This window comes from Xyrauchen texanus, chromosome 10 (genome assembly GCF_025860055.1).
Source record: "Xyrauchen texanus isolate HMW12.3.18 chromosome 10, RBS_HiC_50CHRs, whole genome shotgun sequence".
Taxonomy (NCBI): domain Eukaryota; kingdom Metazoa; phylum Chordata; class Actinopteri; order Cypriniformes; family Catostomidae; genus Xyrauchen; species Xyrauchen texanus.
Genome location: NC_068285.1, coordinates 37,389,656 through 37,407,651, shown reverse-complemented (window position 1 = coordinate 37,407,651; position 17,996 = coordinate 37,389,656). Strand labels below are relative to the sequence as shown.

Below are 17,996 nucleotides of genomic sequence, written 5' to 3'. Positions count from 1 at the left end.
ACATGCATCTACGGGTGAAAAACACTGCTACACCAAACAATGTGCCACAACAATATTTTACTATCAGTCTTTTCTTCTTGTATTTTGATGACTTTGACAGTTTTGTGCAAACAAAGGTTATAGTTATCAAGCTTATTTATTTTTTAATGTCTGTTATCCTATTGAAGGGCTGTGCTTATAGCGTCCATAGCCTGTTATTACGAAACGTGTCTGATTGGTGTCTTGCGGCAATTACTCCAGCCTAATTATACAGGGCTTTGACCAACTAGTTGACTAATAATTGACATAACCCATCGACTAGTCCATTTTTGAAATCCCTAGCCGTTGTGGTGTTGACATTTTTAATAATTAATATATTACAAAATTTAAAAAACAAACATTTAAAAAAAAATATCTGACGCTGGTGTAAATTGATGACCCATCAATTTACACCAGCGTCAGATAATTTTTTTTAAAAAACTTTTTTATTAATGCTTACAAAACTTTTACATCTAGAGCCAAGAGGTATATTAAAACAAACAACAACAAAAAGGAAAATAAATAAAGCATTTTTAAAGCATAAATAAATTGTTTACTTAAACAAGCCCTCACAATAAATCTCCAGCTGATTGACAAATTCACTTGTGAAATGGATTGTTGTGAACTGTATGCCAATGATTGACTTATGATCAATAATATTGTAGTAAACAACACATTGAATTCTAAAGATGCTTTTATATTGTTTTATCAATGATTAACAAGAATGTAATGCATAATTATCTGAATATTTTTATTTATATATATATATATATATATATATATATATATATATATATATATATATATATATATATATATAATTTTTAATATTTAAAGATAATAATGTATAATTATATATTGATATAAATATGGATAATCATTATATATTGAGTTATTGTTATATGAGGGGCTTTCTCAGCAAATATTTGTATATGCGATTAATCGTGATTAATTAATCGGGACACCATGTAATTAATTCGATTAAAAATTTTAATCGATTGACAGCCCTAATATTTACTCAAGAAAATAAAACATTTCAACCTAGGGGACATGCCCGGACACCCTTTGACAAGCACACATTTTTTTTACTTGGTCAGGTTGTTGTACGTACCCTGAGAAGAAAATCTGCAGGAATGTGATTATGCAATTTCTTTTTTTATATACAAAATAAAATGTGGATGTGCACAAAAGTGGCAAGTGTGCAAGAAAGTGATGTAAAACTGTTTGAAGATGTCAGACATGCACTCCATTTCGAATGCAACCATTACTGATACAGTTACTGATTAAAACAGGTGTTTACCATTTCCTGTGATTTATACTGCTAGTTGTAGCAATATAAACTTTGCATAAATGGTTGTGGTGGTGGGTTGGGTTTTGTTGACCCTGGTGCCCCCTCAAAAAAATTGGTGCATGATGCCCCTGATTCCACCACAACCCAACCCTCCTTGTTAACAAAGGTCATCTCTGAATGAATCCCTACAAATCCCCAATCACCAATTGTCACATTACATCAGCTTCCACAAATACCCTTCAGGGGTTGTGGGTCTCCTTTGAGAGTTTTAAGTTACCTGCCCTCAGCAGATATCAAGTTTTGCCTTTCTCGGGTTTGAGCCATACATAAAGACCTCCTCATCCCTGACCCAACTCTTCACTCCACCAATCCTTCATCCTGCTAGCTCAAACTGAATAAAAGCAACAGTTCTCTCTCTGGCAGGTGATAAGCCCGTGAAAGAAAACCTTTTGATAGAACTCCTCAATATTTTTTAAGAGTCCTGTGGACAGATGTGAGTAGGACTCATTCTCCTCTGCCACTAAGCTTTCAAAGGCCACCTTGAAATGGACTGTACCTCAAATCCCTGGATCCCTGGAGGCTACGTGCAGGCAGCGGAGTATTCATAACTGTGCTGCAGATAGCATGCTGAGGCACACAAAAGCATGAATGCAGCAGCTCCGGTCACTTTAAAAACCACAGCTATGCCATCAGGGCCATTGTGTGTGATGGAAATGAATAGAGGGAGCCACTCAAATACACAGTGTTGTGTGGATTGGACAGAATGGTGGCATGCCGAGAGTGTGCAAACATGTGTACACACAAACACAAGCCAGCAAACAAAACAGAGTGATAAGGGGGGAAGTACACATTTAAAGCAAACAACAAACTGGGGCTCATGAATTCTGGGTAAATTAGGCCTCCAGCCACTGATAATGAGCATTTGGATTAGAGCATCAAATGTGGGCAGTGTTGCAAATCAAATCCCTTCAGATGTTTAAAGCAACACAAAGGCAGCTGTTACAGACAGAGTAGTTAACTAGTAGTTAAAGGTGCTAGAAGCGATTTTTATGGAAAGCCACCAAATCACACTGCGACAGCCCTAGGCTCTGTAAACAGCAACAAACAGGTGGGGGAGTAGAGTGCTAGCTTAACGGACAATGTTCTCTGCCTCACTGATTTTTACATGTTTGGGTTTGCTGACATTTGGCTGAAAGATGGTTTTGGAAAGACGGCATGGCTGGCAAAGTCCAGCAAAAGTTTGCAAAACAGCTGAAATCCTTTACGGCACCTTTATTGCACCAGGACTGAGTTTTCTTAGCTTTCTAAATAGTTTTAAGACCCCATGAAATGTTTTGAAGAACTCAATTTTCTTATGTGGGTTGAAGTATTTTTTATGGAGACAGGAAGTTGGTGTAGGACATAATGTGTTTAAGGGGTTGCTCTTTATTTAATAGCCAATAGCCTTTAGTTTAAGACTCAGCAACAAGCTGTGAAACTTGCTTTTACTAGTTGGCAGGTGGTATTTGGGCAAGCTGGTGTCATAGAATCATGTTACTATAACAACATTTTTGCTCAATTATTTTTACGTGGCTCTTTTTTTCTGGTGAAATATACACTAGAGGTGCTACACCAACAATAACTTTTATTTTCTTTCACACAAATCGCGAGTAAAACGGCAGATTATCAGTTCATAAACATTTACTTTTCCTTACTTTGTCCTCACACAGTGCAACAGTATCTTATGACATCAAAAACTTTTACTACAGTGAATGACATGATTTGAAAGGCGATACATTTAAACGTCTGTGTGGCAGGGCGGAGGGCGGGGCCGGGTCGTGATCCTATGCACCTGGTCCCGTATTAGGCTAATCAAGTCTCTGAGGTTTAAAGGCCGACTGCAGAGTATCGTGCGGGAGAGAGAGATCGTTAGCCTAATACAGGACCAGGTGCATAGGATCACGACCCGTCCCCGCCCTCCGCCCTGCCACAGTTTGTATTACAAAACCAACTTCTCTACATTTACAAGCTCGCTTGAGTGTGATCAGATTGCGTGGTAGCTCAACTGATAGTGTTGAAAAGTTGCATTTATGATGCAAAGGACCGGGATATAATTCCTAAAGAGCACGCAAGTCAACACGTGAGCCAAAATGTCATATTGGTGCAACAAAACTTTACTTCAGCAATTGCCTTTTTCATGTTACATTTGCTTTCATGACACTATCGGATAGGTTTAGGTTTAAGGTTTAGGGAGGTATGTTTTGTCAATTTAAAACTCGATAATGGATTAACCTTAAAAACCTCATCTGTTTGGGAGAACATTTAACCCGCTTTTAGCACCACACAGTGAATATTTCACCTCGAAACTGCCACAAAATGTGTAAGGAACCACGTAACATTATTTTGCAGAAATGACACCATAGTCACATGATTTTCATGAGATCAGGCAGAATTAGGGGGAGGCATGTTCTCATTCTACAGTGATTTATTATACAAACATTTGTATGCAACCTTGCGTACAAGGAGAGTGTATCAGTCAATATTTTTGATCCATTGTCCCAAAAGAGCAATTTTTGTCAACTTTTAGGAGTACGCTAGCATATAAATGGCCACAAAGATAATAGGCCAGGACTAAAAGCAACAAAAGTCCAATTGATTTAATGAGAGGCTTTAATTAAAAGGAAGTTCAAAAAGTTGATTCTGCTGTTGTTGAACATAAAAATAGGTTGCAAAGCTTATAATTGCAGTGCTTTGTTTACCACTTAAATCTGGGTAATAAATCTTCCTATTAGCTCAGTGCCTCATTTGTTCAGTGGATTTAGCTTTGTCACTTTGTTCCTCACTTCCTACTTTTCATTACTTTGGCTGGTCTATCACTCCATCAGTCAATAGAGCCATCTATTGGAACAATTCAATAGTAGGTCCACTCCATTCAGACCATAAAGTACCTAAAAATGTACTCATTATATACTTAAAATATACCCACAAATTATATCCTTTAATTTTGAGGTTGGTCAATGCCTGGCCATAAGGCCTAGAATAATAGACAAAAGAAATATGAAGCAAAGTGCTTTAGTCAGCACAGTTCTTGGTCTAAGGAGTTCATTTTGTGTGAGCTTGACCAAGCCTGTCAGTTATTCACGTTTAACACACACACACACACACACACACACACACACACATGTTGGTCTGCCTATCATTATGAGGACACTCCATAGACATAATGATTTTTATACTGTACAAACTACAGATTATATCCCCTAACCCTAAACCTCACAGAAAACTTTCTGCATTTTCAATAAAATAAAAAACTATTCAATTGTTTAATATGTTTTTTAAGCTATTTAAATTATGGGGACACTAGAAATGTCCTCATAAACCACATTTATAGCACAATAACCGTGTCATTACCAGTTTGTAACCTGAAAAATTGTCCTTGTAAACCACATAAACATGCCCACACACAAGCACACACACACACACACACTCACACACACAGTGATTTCTGAAGTCTCCATCTGGTCTTGGGTTTACCATCGTCTGCCAACTCTCTCTCTCGTGCAAATCTGTCTTAGGACACAAACACCATTATCTACAGAACTCGGCGCGATCCTTCAAGACCATAATGGTAGAATAAAAAAAAAGGTGTGTGTCTTTAATAAACCAAAGGCAAACCATGAGCACAAAGTCAACGTTCAATGAAGGCCATTAATCACGAGCATAGTTTAACAAAACACACACCAAAGCCTATTATCAGCCATTCTGAAAGAATAATGCTGAGCAAACCTTGGCGTCCCTTTGTAGTGGCCTGTTAAGTGAACACACCACACTGTATGTGTCTCACCCACCGGGCATACTAATGCAAGACACTAAACAAGCCACAGGCCCTTGTGAATATATAATTGACTCTAATATACAGTGATTGGAAATTATGTCAAATGTGCATTCATCTTGAGCAGTTTTTCTTCTAGCGGTGCTTGCTATTGGTTGAATATGTTCATATTTTACTCCAAAATCAAAAGAAAAAAAAAAGACAGAACTCTTTGCATAAAGAAAATAAAGCATATTTTTAGATTAGCATTGTGACTTTATTTTCATGATAATTAAGCACATTTATACCCCAAATTCTCATTACCAGTATGTGCCTGGAAATTTAACTTCTGAGTTTTCTGTTATTCCCATTACTCTTAATGGTGATTCTCATTAGATTCCCATTTCTGTAATGATTGCAGTAATACAATGGTTTTTTAATTGAATTTAGTATAAATTAAAGGCATTACAACAAATACTGCTGTGTTGTATAAACATGTCACAATTAAAGTAATGCATCATAATTGTTTTTTTTTATGAGAATGAAAAATGGGGTTTGGGGTAGAGATGCACTTACTGCAGTTGTAATCAGTGTTGGGTTGTAACAGATTGCATGTAATCTGGAATACACAATCAGATTACAAAACAATTGTAATTTGATTACATTTTCACATGTGTATAATCAGATTACAGTTATCTTTTATGGATTACATTATTACATATTGATTAAATTACCTATCAATCTTGACTTGGGTGGGGGGGTTATCAAATAGCAAATTATAATTTGATTTCATGTGTACTAATGCTTATATAAAGTGTCAAGTAGTGAAAATTTGTTAAAATTTGATTTTCATCAAAACATGCAAGTAACCAAAAATAAATCAGATTAAATTACTAAAAAGTGAAATTGAAAAGATTGTGTAATTTGTAATCAATACAAGATTACATTTCAGTTAAATCTACCCAACACTGATTGTCACAATGCAAAAAAATCTTAACGGTTCAAATAAAGAATACATTACAAAATATTATTTCATTTTTCTTTCTTTTTTAGTGGATTGTGGAGATAAATATGCCAGTAAACATGCCAAATGCATAACCTTCCGTTATAACCTTTTCTCCACTGTTAATGCCACAGATATGAACAATATCTCAAACCATGGCTTTTTGAGGACAGATGTGCTATTACTTTTTTAAGTGATCAGACTAAAACGAAGGGAAAAATCATATAGAGTGTGTAATGAGAATATCATAACCCTTAAACATGGGTGGGCTCTTTTGATTAGGGCCAATAAGCAACCACTTGTAACAATACCTGCATCATGCCAGCAAGTTTTGCATGGGCAAGCGTGACAAACATTTTCTCAGAAAATGTAAAAATATTGATGACTCTAACATAGAGTGACTGTACATAGCGACAAATGTACATTTAGTCTAATGTACTGTATCATGTTCTCTTGTTGAATCATCATTGCAATTAATTTGTTGCTCAAAAATTTGTTTTGCAGTGCACAGTGTAACTGTTTGCGCTCTCACTCTGGCAGTTATTAAGAGCACAGCTAAAACAGTAGATTTAACACTGATGGACAGTTCGCTAACAACATCTTCTCTTTCCCTCTCAGAGGATGGTCAATTTTGAGCCGAAATGGCTTTCAGTGACCTGTGCACCAGAACTGGCTTCATTGCTCTCAACTGTGCCCGTGCACTGAGTACAGTTGATAGACTCCAATCAATTCTGCCACTAAAGCGGTTGTCATTGATTTTAGAATTTAATATACTTCCTTAATATGCATATATTCTTCCTATACCCATTTTTCCACATGCTTTTGAAACTTTTTCACCATAATCCAAAAAATTACTTTTCCCCCATTGAGAAGCCAAAACCCACAATCTTCTGTAAAAAGTTTGCTTGTCTTTGTCTCTGATCAAATCTATGGTGAAAGCACTGCTTTTATGTTCTTACACTGTCACTAATATGAAAAGCAAAAAAATTCAATAAGCCATATGGAAATACATTTCCACTATTCAAAGAGTATTCTTGCAGACACTATCTACGAATTCCAGACACCGGGTCTGGGGATTGGGAAGGAGAGGTAGAGGAAGGAAACAGATAATGGGATCGGCCAAGACAGATAGTGGAAGAGAAAATAGACAGAGGTGATGAGGGAACAGATTAGACTATTGTATATATGAATCATATTAGTATCTCAATAGAGTGCTTGTGTGGAGCTAGCAATACAAATTTCCATCCGGAAAGGCTAAGTAGGAGCTTAAGAAGTTGACCCTCTGGATTTGAAAGCACCACTGATGTGTTAAGTTGCTCCTCCTCTCTGCGGCCGGCAGATGCAGCACTCGTGCTATAGTGAGAACTGTTTAGAGCCTTATCGGCTGTGTCAAGACACCAAACATCACACCGAGAGTGAGAACTAGCACAGAACAACAGGAAAACAAAAGCAGCATGTGTTGCATAAATGGCATTCTCCTGTACAGCTCCCTCAATGCACATACATTTATCTACAAAGACAAGCAGCTTTGAGGAGAGTTGTTGGGTTTGTGTTGCACCAAAAAGCCCCCTCTGTTTCTTCACAGGTGCATTCACCTATCATTAAGTTTTTCGAAGTTTAACCCGAAACCTAATCCTAAACCTAACCATAAACAAGGAGGCAAGCTAAAATTGGGCGCATGTATCGTATTCATTTGGGATTCTGTTTGTTGATTGGTTTAACCTCTATGGAGATTGCTTTTTGTATGTACCAAGTCGTCATCTCAAACAGATTATTCCGAGTTATCATGAGACTGTCGGAGTAGGCGAAAACCTAAAAGTATCGCTCAATCTGGCTCAGATAGAACAGAGAGTGAGACTGAGAAACAAGTGAGAGGGATGAGGTATCACTCGTGTTCTTCATGAGAGTCTGCATCAGCGAATAAGTGTGGGCGGAAGAGAGGATAGAAAGGTGTTGGACTCATGGCAACACTGTCTGTTCCTCATCCTCTCAGGTCTCATTGTATTGACCTCTAGTGTCGCTCAAGGAAGTGCCTTTACCCGCAGACAATAACACAGTTCAATCTGTCAGCCTCTCGCAATTTGTATCCTCGCCGCACCTTTGCGGCCTTGCAACAGTTACAAACCTCAAAGCACGTAGTTGAGGAACGAGTCAATTAGCCTGTCCATCAGCAGGGCTTTCCTCACTGTTAAAGTGCTACTGCAATGGCCATGTTAGCTGAAGTGGCTCTTGTTCCATGGAGTTATTTCAGCCTTTTTTACCTGGCTTAAACTTGTCATTTTGGGTGGATGACCTCATGTAGCATCCTTCTTCTTCTCCAAGCCTGTCAGTCAGCACAGCGTGTGTCTACAGCAGAAGTTGGCCACTCAGTCACTATGTAAATGTGCATGTAAGTGAAGTGCACGGATTCACTATATGTGATAACTGTGCTGAAGTTTATGCCAGGAATACTGTCAGATCAGGATCAGAGTCCTGGTGGAGTGTCAGAGTGGGAAAAGGTGTGGTTGGGAAAGGGAATTTGAAACTGTAGCTAATCAACCTACAAGCTAACGATGATTTAGGTGTTACTATACAAGTGGTCACTTCATGTGTTTTTACTGATCGGATTGCTATCCAATTGAATTGGCCACATTAATGGGTCTCTGCCAAATGGATATAAATCCAAACTATAAATCAGGTGACAGTTTGCCCCACATTTCCTGTAGCACTTGCCATAGATGTGGCTGCCTTGTCAGGCACTTCTCACACACCTTACAGTCTATCCGATCCCACAAAAGCTCAATGTGTTTAAGATCCATAACACTCTTTTCCAATTATCTGTTGTCCAATGTCTGTGTTTCTATAAACTTTTCTTTTTTCTTTTCTGTTTCAAAAGTGTCTTTTTCTTTGCATTTCTTCCCATAAGGCTGCACACCTGAGTCTTCTCTTTACTGTTGTACATGAAACTGGTGTTGAGTGGGTAGAATTCAATGAAGCTGTCAGCTGAGGACATTTTCTCAATCTATTTCTCAAACTAGAGACTCTGATGTACTCGTCCTCTTCCACATCTCTTTCTGTCCTTGTTAGAGCCAGTTGTCCTTTGTCTTTGAAGACTGTAGTGTACACCTTTGTATGAAATCTTCAGTCTTCATTCCTCAAAACAACGACTGACGAGTTTCTAGAGAAAACTGTTTCTTTTTTGCCTTTTTTGAACTAATATTGACATTAAAACACGCCAGTCTATTGCATACTGTGGCAACTCAAAAACAAACATAAAGACAATTTTAAGCTTCATTTAATGAACCAAATATCTTTCAGCAGTGTTTGATTTAATGGCAAGTGATTTTCTAGTACCAAATTATCAATTTAGAATAATTACTCAAGGATAAGTTGATTTGATCAAAAATGACTTTTTCTAATAGTGATGGTGCTGTTTTTTATATCAGTAATGTCCTGACTATACTGTGTGATCAGTTGAATGCCACTTTGGTGAATTAAAGTACCAATTTCCTTTCAAAACAGCAAAATCGGTATATTATTCCAAACATTTGGCCGCCAGTGTGTGTGTGTGTGTGTGTGTATATATATATATAATTGCACCCTAACTGCAATCAGAGCAGTATTTATCTGGCACAATAAAATGCGGATCTCAAATCTTGAAAATAGAACAAGAAAAAAATCTTATTTTATAAAACCGTATTAATGAACAGGGTGACAGCATTAGTCAAAAGGATATGAATATTCTTCAGTAATATTTTTTCAAATGTTTAATCCACTCCCCTCAAAAGAAACCTGTCTACAGCTAGCTACACCCATGGCAAGAAACTACTGTAGCAACATTGCAAGCACAGAGATGGCGATTTAGAGTGTTTTTACTCAGAACATGTAAAAATATGTCACATTACGGAAGTATAATGGTTTGCAAATGGCATCTCCCATTGACTTTAATGAAAGGCACTATTGGGTGTACATGTTTCTACAGGACATAATCCTATTCACAAACTATCCGTGAATCCAAACAACAATGTTTGAACTTAGGTCAAATAGATTGTGGACACTTCAAACAACTAAAGTCATTAACATGCTGTGCTGGAGATGCTTGTTTAAATCAATCGTACATTGAAACCACTCAGGTCTAAGCATTCAGTGTGTGCCTGAATCAGTCAAATTCATCCATCCATCCATCTATCTGATGCAAGTTTGATATCAGCTTGTACCCTAAATTATATTTTTATGGGCGTAAGTCTCTTGCTCTAGTTGCATAAATACAGCGTTCAATCAGCACATCCACATAGACATGATAAAAAACCTTATTATTCATCATTCCGCTAATTAAGAGAGTTCGTTAACTCACTCTCTGCCCCCAAGGGGCTTTATTTTGCTGATGAATTCATAAGTAGTATGCTACGGAAACGCCAATTAACCTAATTTACGCTTCTAGACACTCCACACCTGCTTAGAGAATAACAAGTATACCTGCACATAGAAACAGATGCCTTATATTACCAGTGTCTGACAACATACAATCAAAACACATCACAATAAGAGAAAATAATTCACTTTTACAGATGCATATGTATATGTACACACACAGTATATATATATATATATATATATATATATATATATATATATATATATATATGTATACATACAGCAGTTAGTTCTGGTCCTTGAATCTGATTGGACGAGAGAAGTTCCATGAGCACTGATGGTCTCACACCATCAGCTCTCAGACGCTTCACTGTCTGTGTATCACTCCGCTTGAGTATGTGCCATTCTAAACTAAAGTGTAAAAGCAGTGCAGATCTGTTAAGAGCTATGGTTTGTCTGTTTTTTTTACATGTATTTGTTTTGACATTACATATGTTAGCCAGCAGGTGGTGGCAAAAGATCATTTTTATGTGTAATATGCCAGTTAGGTGACGTGAATTAAAGCCACTTCAGCCATTTACATACAACAGCTCTTCGTGATCGCATATATTTCTACTTCAAAAGCTAGGAAATTGCTTTAAACGGCTTTAAAACACAACTTCAGCATTACAGCTCATCACAGCTGAGAGAAACAACAAACTGATTAATTACAAGAACTGAAGGTGCTTACCTCTTACCGGACTTTCCACATTGGAGTGGACGCACTGTTTAAAATGGAGTACATTGCGGTTTCTTTAGTGAATGACTCTTGCGCACCGGCTACTGCGAAATAGGGAGAAATATCCCCGCTTGGACGCTATTTTTCCACTGAGAAAGCTAATATTCAGAAAGCTGATGGCATCTCTGCTTGGGTGTGCCAACACTTGATCGCACATGCTCCATCTCGCTCTCTCTCTCTCTCTCTCTCTCTCTCTCTTTCACTCTCGCCCTCACACACACACACACACACACACATTCATCCTTGTTGATCCAATTACTTGTTAGAAACAGCACAAGCGTGATATTATTTCTGAAGTGACATTTTTGAATTACTAACGAAAGCTTGGACGCATCAGTTGGTTTGAAGCAACAATGGCAGATTCTGATCCGTAGCGTAATAAAGTAGTTCCATGCACAAATGCGTTTTTATGACCGTACTCAGTTTTTCCTATTTTTAATTTTTATTTACTTGTTCATTGAACTGTTGTATATAAGCAATGTCACATGAGCAAGAGTGAGATATGGCCCTAAATAAGCACTGCTGTGATTACCTACAGCACCGATGTAGGCCGTACATTGCTGATGTAGGGACATATTGCTTAAATATATATATATATATATATATATATATATATATATATATATATATATATATGCACAAACATATCTTGCTTGTGTGATATTGCTGAAATATATACAGTGTATATATGTGTGTGTGTGTGTGTGTGTGTGTGTGTGTGTGTGTGTGTGTGTGTGTGTGAGCGTGTATTTATCACTTTGTGGGGACCAAATGTCCCCATAAGGATAGTAAAACCCGAAATTTTTGACCTTGTGGGGACATTTTGTCGGTCCCCATGAGGAAAACAGCTTATAAATCATACTAAATTATGTTTTTTGAAAATGTTAAAATGCAGAAAGTTTTCTGTGAGGGTTAGGTTTAGGGGTAGGGTTAGGTTTAGGGGATAGAATATAAAGTTTGTACAGTATAAAAACCATTATGTCTATGGAAAGTCCCCATAAAACATGGAAACACAACGTGTGTGTGTGTGTGTGTGTGTGTGTGTGTGTGTGTGTGTGTGTGTGTGTGTGTGTGTGTGTGTGTGTGTGTGTGTGTGTGTGTGTATGTATTGTACATGTATGTGCATATTGAAGAGTACATGTAATGGACAAAAAGGCTTCAAAATGGTAATTTAACTCTGAAAAAAAATAAATCACAATATCAGATGCAGTTTCAAATGTTGAGGTGCACTAGGTTGATTGCCAGTGATTTGCAGTATGTATCTGCTATAAAAGAGATCTGACAGTTCTCACTTTGATATGTGAGACTTCAAAGCAACAAGAGGCACATTTCACAGTTCCAGTGAGGCAAAATAATCTGTGCCTAAATTGCAGGTGCATCAGTCAACAAAATATAGGTGCAGAGCATCTAATAAAAACAAAATGCCAGATATGCACAAACTGCATCTGAAAAATGGAATAGTGGTTGCAAGTTAGCATTTACTGACAGGGCACTTCACAGGCAGGAACTTTACAGGAAAGTTGCTAAATGCCATACAAATACATCTTACCAAATTTAATCGGCACCTCTGTGACCCATAAGCATACACAAAGCATCACATAATCTACACTCCACAGAGGAGGAATTTACAATGGGGCTGCAACTCGTAAAATGCTTGTAAGTCCAACCCACCAATGAAGAGGACAAAACCTAGATTGCTGAACAATGGAACCAGGTAATATGATGAGGTGAGTCACCTTTCAACCTATTACCTGCATCCGATGTACCAGGCCAATGTTTGGAGAAAGCCAAAGGATCCCTTTAACCCGCAATACATGTTGCACTTGTTCAAACTACACGGGAAATCTCATGGGGGTCATTAGGATCTATAATTCCCCAGTGTGGTCATTTAACAGCTAAGAAATATTTCGCAGGACCACATACATCCACTGTTGGAGACAATGTGCCCTTTATGATGTTACCACATGCCAGGAAGTGATACATGATGATTTCCTCCATCACTCAAAGAACTGGAGGATTTTCCACTAGAAGAATGGTGCAATATTCAACTACACACAACTGAGGGCATGTTCACCAGCATTTCAAGAAGAAAAGAAACATTTCTGGCACTACCATTTATACATCAGTCCCTGTATGCCTTGGTGGGAATTTATAAATACAAAAATAACTACAAAATAATTCAACAATTCAATGCTGTAAGACAATGTACCTACTTGCAAGAATATATGTACAAAATGAAACAAAACAAAACAAACTAAATTACCACGTCCCCCAAAATATTAAAAATAGGGGGATTGGTAACACTTTAAAATTATGTTGTATTTGTGGTTTACTACTTTAGTTAACATGAACTAATAAACAATATTTTCACAATTGGGTTCAATACAAGTTAAGCTCAATCGTCATCATTTGTGACATAATATTGATTACCACAAAAATTAATTTCGACTCGCCCCTCCTTTTCTTTAAAAAAAGGTTAGTAAGCAATTTTTAAAAGTAAAAGTTGTATATAATAATATTATTTAATTAATTATAAACTAATATGACCAAACAATTGTTAAATGTATTCTCATAAATATTTATTTCATTAACATTTTTTTTTTCATATAAACTTTTTTTGACCTTCAACAAGGGTATAAATGTGCTAAAAAATATCTTGTTCATTGTAACTTTGTGATATCTAATGCATTAATGTTAATGAATACAACCTTATTGTCAATTGTAAGCAGTTGTTTTGTCTGGGTTTTGCAAAAGGCAGAGTCTTAAAATGTAACATTCAGTCTCCATCCATCTTGAATATTTGGTTACTTCCAGTGGTCGGTTTGTATAAAAATTAAAGATGGTGTGTGTGATGTGTGTGTGTGTGTGTGTGTGTGTGTGTGTGTGTGTGTGTGGGTATTTTTTTAAATGTAAACTTTAAAATTGTCATGTGGTGTATCCACTAATTAAATAATATTACAATACTGCCTTTGCACCTAGAATACATGAGTGTTTAAACAGCTTCGTCATTAATTTAAAAAATGTTTTCAAAAAACATTTTCAAGGTAAAAATATTTTTATAAATATTGTGATTTTTTTGTAAAATGTCAAGAAGTTTTCACAGGGGTCCACCACATGACCTGAACAAAATTTTCCTTTTCATAAAAATGTCAAAATGAATATCAGATGTTTTTTGGTTTTAATTTTATGCTCTATCTTGATGGTCTAAATGTGTTATGCTCTGTTTTGTGGTTTTTATGGTCAACATAAACAACAAAATGGCTCCCCGCAAGCTGGTTACACCAAATGACTTTGATTTGGTGGAAAAAAGCATTTTTAAATATGAATCATTTCAGTTGTTTCACTGCTACTTTTTTTCATAAGAAATACAAATAAAAGATTATTCTGCATAATTAGTCATGCCAACATTTCTTTTTTCAGGAATTTCAGCTTTTAATGTGACTTAGAATTTGTTTTTGACTGACTCTGGACACCACATGACATTATTTTATTTAAACTCCAGAAAAAGAATCAATTTAACTTTAAACTCAGAAATTGAAAATGCAGTATGCTCGTCGTAGAAGAGGTATATTCAAGTAGTATATTCGTCACTTCATTGACCCACATACATTGTCATAATATGCACCTGTTACCCTAAGTAATTATATTTTATGATGAATTTGGTGAAAAGAATCCACGTTACGATCATGAAAATGGCTTTCTCTAGATCGCTCGCGCACTGTTACAGACACACGTTTTTTTTCTACTCCATTAACTGAAATAGTAAAGGAAGTTTGGGCTGTTTCTTTGAAGGATGCTTAAACAGTGGTGTAAAAAAGTTGTTCTGCACACAAAAGCATTTACCCTGAAAATTGTTTGAGTTAACAACATGTACATGTTGTGTAAACTTGTCATAGCAATATCTTACCATCTGTTCTTTTTCTCTTTTTTAAGAACATTTTTGATAGTCTACGAAACTTTTGAAATCGTCCATTCCCTTCAGTGGCGTAAGTTTCATGTGAGCACACTGGGAAGAACATGTCAACTCATCGCTAAACTCTGACATACCTGGTTGTTAGTGTTTTCAGAAAACCCTGAGAGAGAGAGAGATTGCCAAGTTTGCCAGATTGCGTGACTAAAGTGTCACCCTGGCAGAATATTTCCAAACTCTACAAGTGACAAGATCTGATTGGAGGATTTCACCTATAGAAATCTGCCAACCTCACACATTTGCCCTGTTAATCGCAGTTATTTATAGTCTGTTATTTATAAAAAGGAGAGATTTATATTTGACTTGCATGATTACTTCTAATTAATACATGACACAATTTGTCAAATGGGGATTGTAAGGGGGGATGGTGGTTTTACAAGAGCAATGGTTTTTGGTGTTTCTTGTAACAAGGGGGATGGCATTCCCTCGCATCCCCCCTCAACTCGAGCCCAACAATTTCATCATTTACAACAGGCTGACACGACAGTAATTCATCAAATTCTTCTCAACATAATATAAAACAATAGAAGTGGAAAAACCCCAAATTCAAAAACCAACACTACAATAAAATCCCTTCAACCGCCACCTTCTCCCCTCATCTACCCCATCAAAATGAGTGTTTTCCAATTTTGTTCTTGGAGGATCTTCACCACTGCACATTTTGGATGTCTTGCTTATTTGACAAACCCATCTCATGAATCACTCTATTAATGAACTGAATCGGGTATGATAGATTATCAAGACATCAGATATGTCAGGGCTGTAGAAAATGGGGGTTGATATGCTTCTATAATCAAAAGAAGCAAGTATAACCCCCCACCACCATTTTTATACCATGATCAATGGAAACATGTAAATGCTTCACACTGAACCCCCACCCCCCTTTACAATGTTCGAGCCAGATCTACGCCCTTGTGTATTGTGTTAGGGGGATCATAATTATCTGTCATCGGTTTCAGCACCACGGACAGCGACTTGCCTGTGTTGCATTCAAATACACGACTCGAGTTCACAACCACTCAAAAAAACACTTAAGGGCAACTCGTCCTATTATCCTCTTGGGCCTATTTAAATAATGTCTTGAGGGATTTCTACACTACTGTAACTGAGCTGGTGCTCCTGATTAGAGCACCGCCACCCCCCCCCCCCCCCCAAGAATGACAGACCGGCAACCACATTCAATTAAATGGTTTCACTATACGCTGGATTAGACTCCTGATGAGAACAATTATTGCACAACATTTACAGGCATACAATTATATTAGGCTACTTACTGCGTCGTTCAGGCGCTTTTCTTTGCAGATGGTCCTTCAGGGATGCTTGACAGCCAACGTGCGCGTGTGTGTGCACGAGAGGTTTATGTTTGACCGGTAAAAAATAATGATGGTCTATTAGTTGCTCACGCAGATGTTTCTAGGCGTTTACTGTGCATTAAACTTCCTCTCTGCGCGTAAAATCGCTATTGTACGATAAATATTGCGTTCGTCGCGATTCGACATGTGCGAAATATCCTTGCGAAAAGATTGCTTTTAAATATTCGGTTACATAAATAACAGTCGAAGGTTTTGAAAGAAAAAAAAATCTGTTGAAATTTGTAGGAGCAGATTTACAGTTGTGCTTTGCGTAAATGTATTGCTCGAATACAACGAATGACAACAAATACAATAACGCGTGCGCGAAAAAAGAAGCGATTCCAAGTTGGATTAGACGTTGAACGGTTACACACAATTGTTTACAAACGTCGGCCGGACTGCAGTTTGTCGGAAATCGTACTCACGGAAACTAGACGCCAGTGCACTTGCCATGATTCCGTCGCCTACGAGACTTGCGGGAGGAAATAAAGATGAAATATCGACGAGAAGGTTTATAAGCGTATCCAGTGTGAAAAATAAAGTGCTCGCGTGCTTGGAATGGTTCTAAATGCGATGTAATATTTGCCGGGAGGTAAATGATATCGCCAAAAAGAAAGACGGTAGCTACACACGGACAAACGACGACAGATCTCGAAACCTCCCTCCCGCGCGCTCCTCCACTGTCCCTCTCACTCACGACGTCACAGGGCAGTGCTCGTCTCTCTCTCATCTGCAGTCTGCACACTACATGAAGACACCGCCGATGGAGTAGAGTGGGAATGAGAGCGCTTATTGGCTGACGGAAAGACAGATGGTGCGTTCATATAAATCCCAGATAAATAGTGCAGACCTCCTCCTTGCGCAGAGAGGATGCTTTACAGGCACCAGCCAATGGAAGCCTGTGGTCTTCAGTTCTCCTCTTCATGTGTAGTGTCAGTTTGATGTATGTAGTCAGTCTGTCACTGTATTATTACAGTGCTCGCAAGGCAGCACTGTATTGAAATTCCTATTCTTTTCATATTATTTTTCCCAATGAATTCAGCTCGAATGTAGTCTCCGTTCAACTTTGTTTTGTAGACAATTTCAGTCTTAGGTGTCCTCTGAAAAACTCCAGAAGAAGTTGTTTCATCCATTTCTTAAGAATTTTTAAAAAGAAATGTAATGTTAAAATTGGAACATTTCTGGAAAATCGACTTAAGCCACATTCACAACTTGACTGTTTCAGATCAATATTTAAATCCTTTTCAGACATGCACGAATAAGGCAAATCACCAAAAACAAATGAAGAAGAATGTGAAAGTGGAGAATGATAGTAAAAAAGGGCTTAGGTTAAAATAAAGGATCACTTTTATGCTGTTTATGTGCATTTTGGAGCTTAAAAGTTTTGGTCACATTCACTTGAATTGTATGTGCCTACAGAGCTGAGATATTCTTCTAAAAA

At 37.4% G+C, this 17,996-nt stretch overlaps 1 protein-coding gene across 1 annotated transcript in view; it reads right to left on the bottom strand.

Annotated features, from left to right (window-relative positions):
- The window catches only part of LOC127650784 (gamma-aminobutyric acid type B receptor subunit 1-like), a 200,860-nt gene extending 183,649 nt beyond the window's left edge, over positions 1-17,211 (bottom strand). Inside the window, exon 1 of the mRNA XM_052136422.1 lies at positions 16,478-17,211. The gene's annotated coding sequence lies outside the window, so the exon portion shown is untranslated. The remainder of the gene's footprint in view (positions 1-16,477) is intronic.
- Between the last annotated feature and the right edge of the window lie 785 nt (positions 17,212-17,996).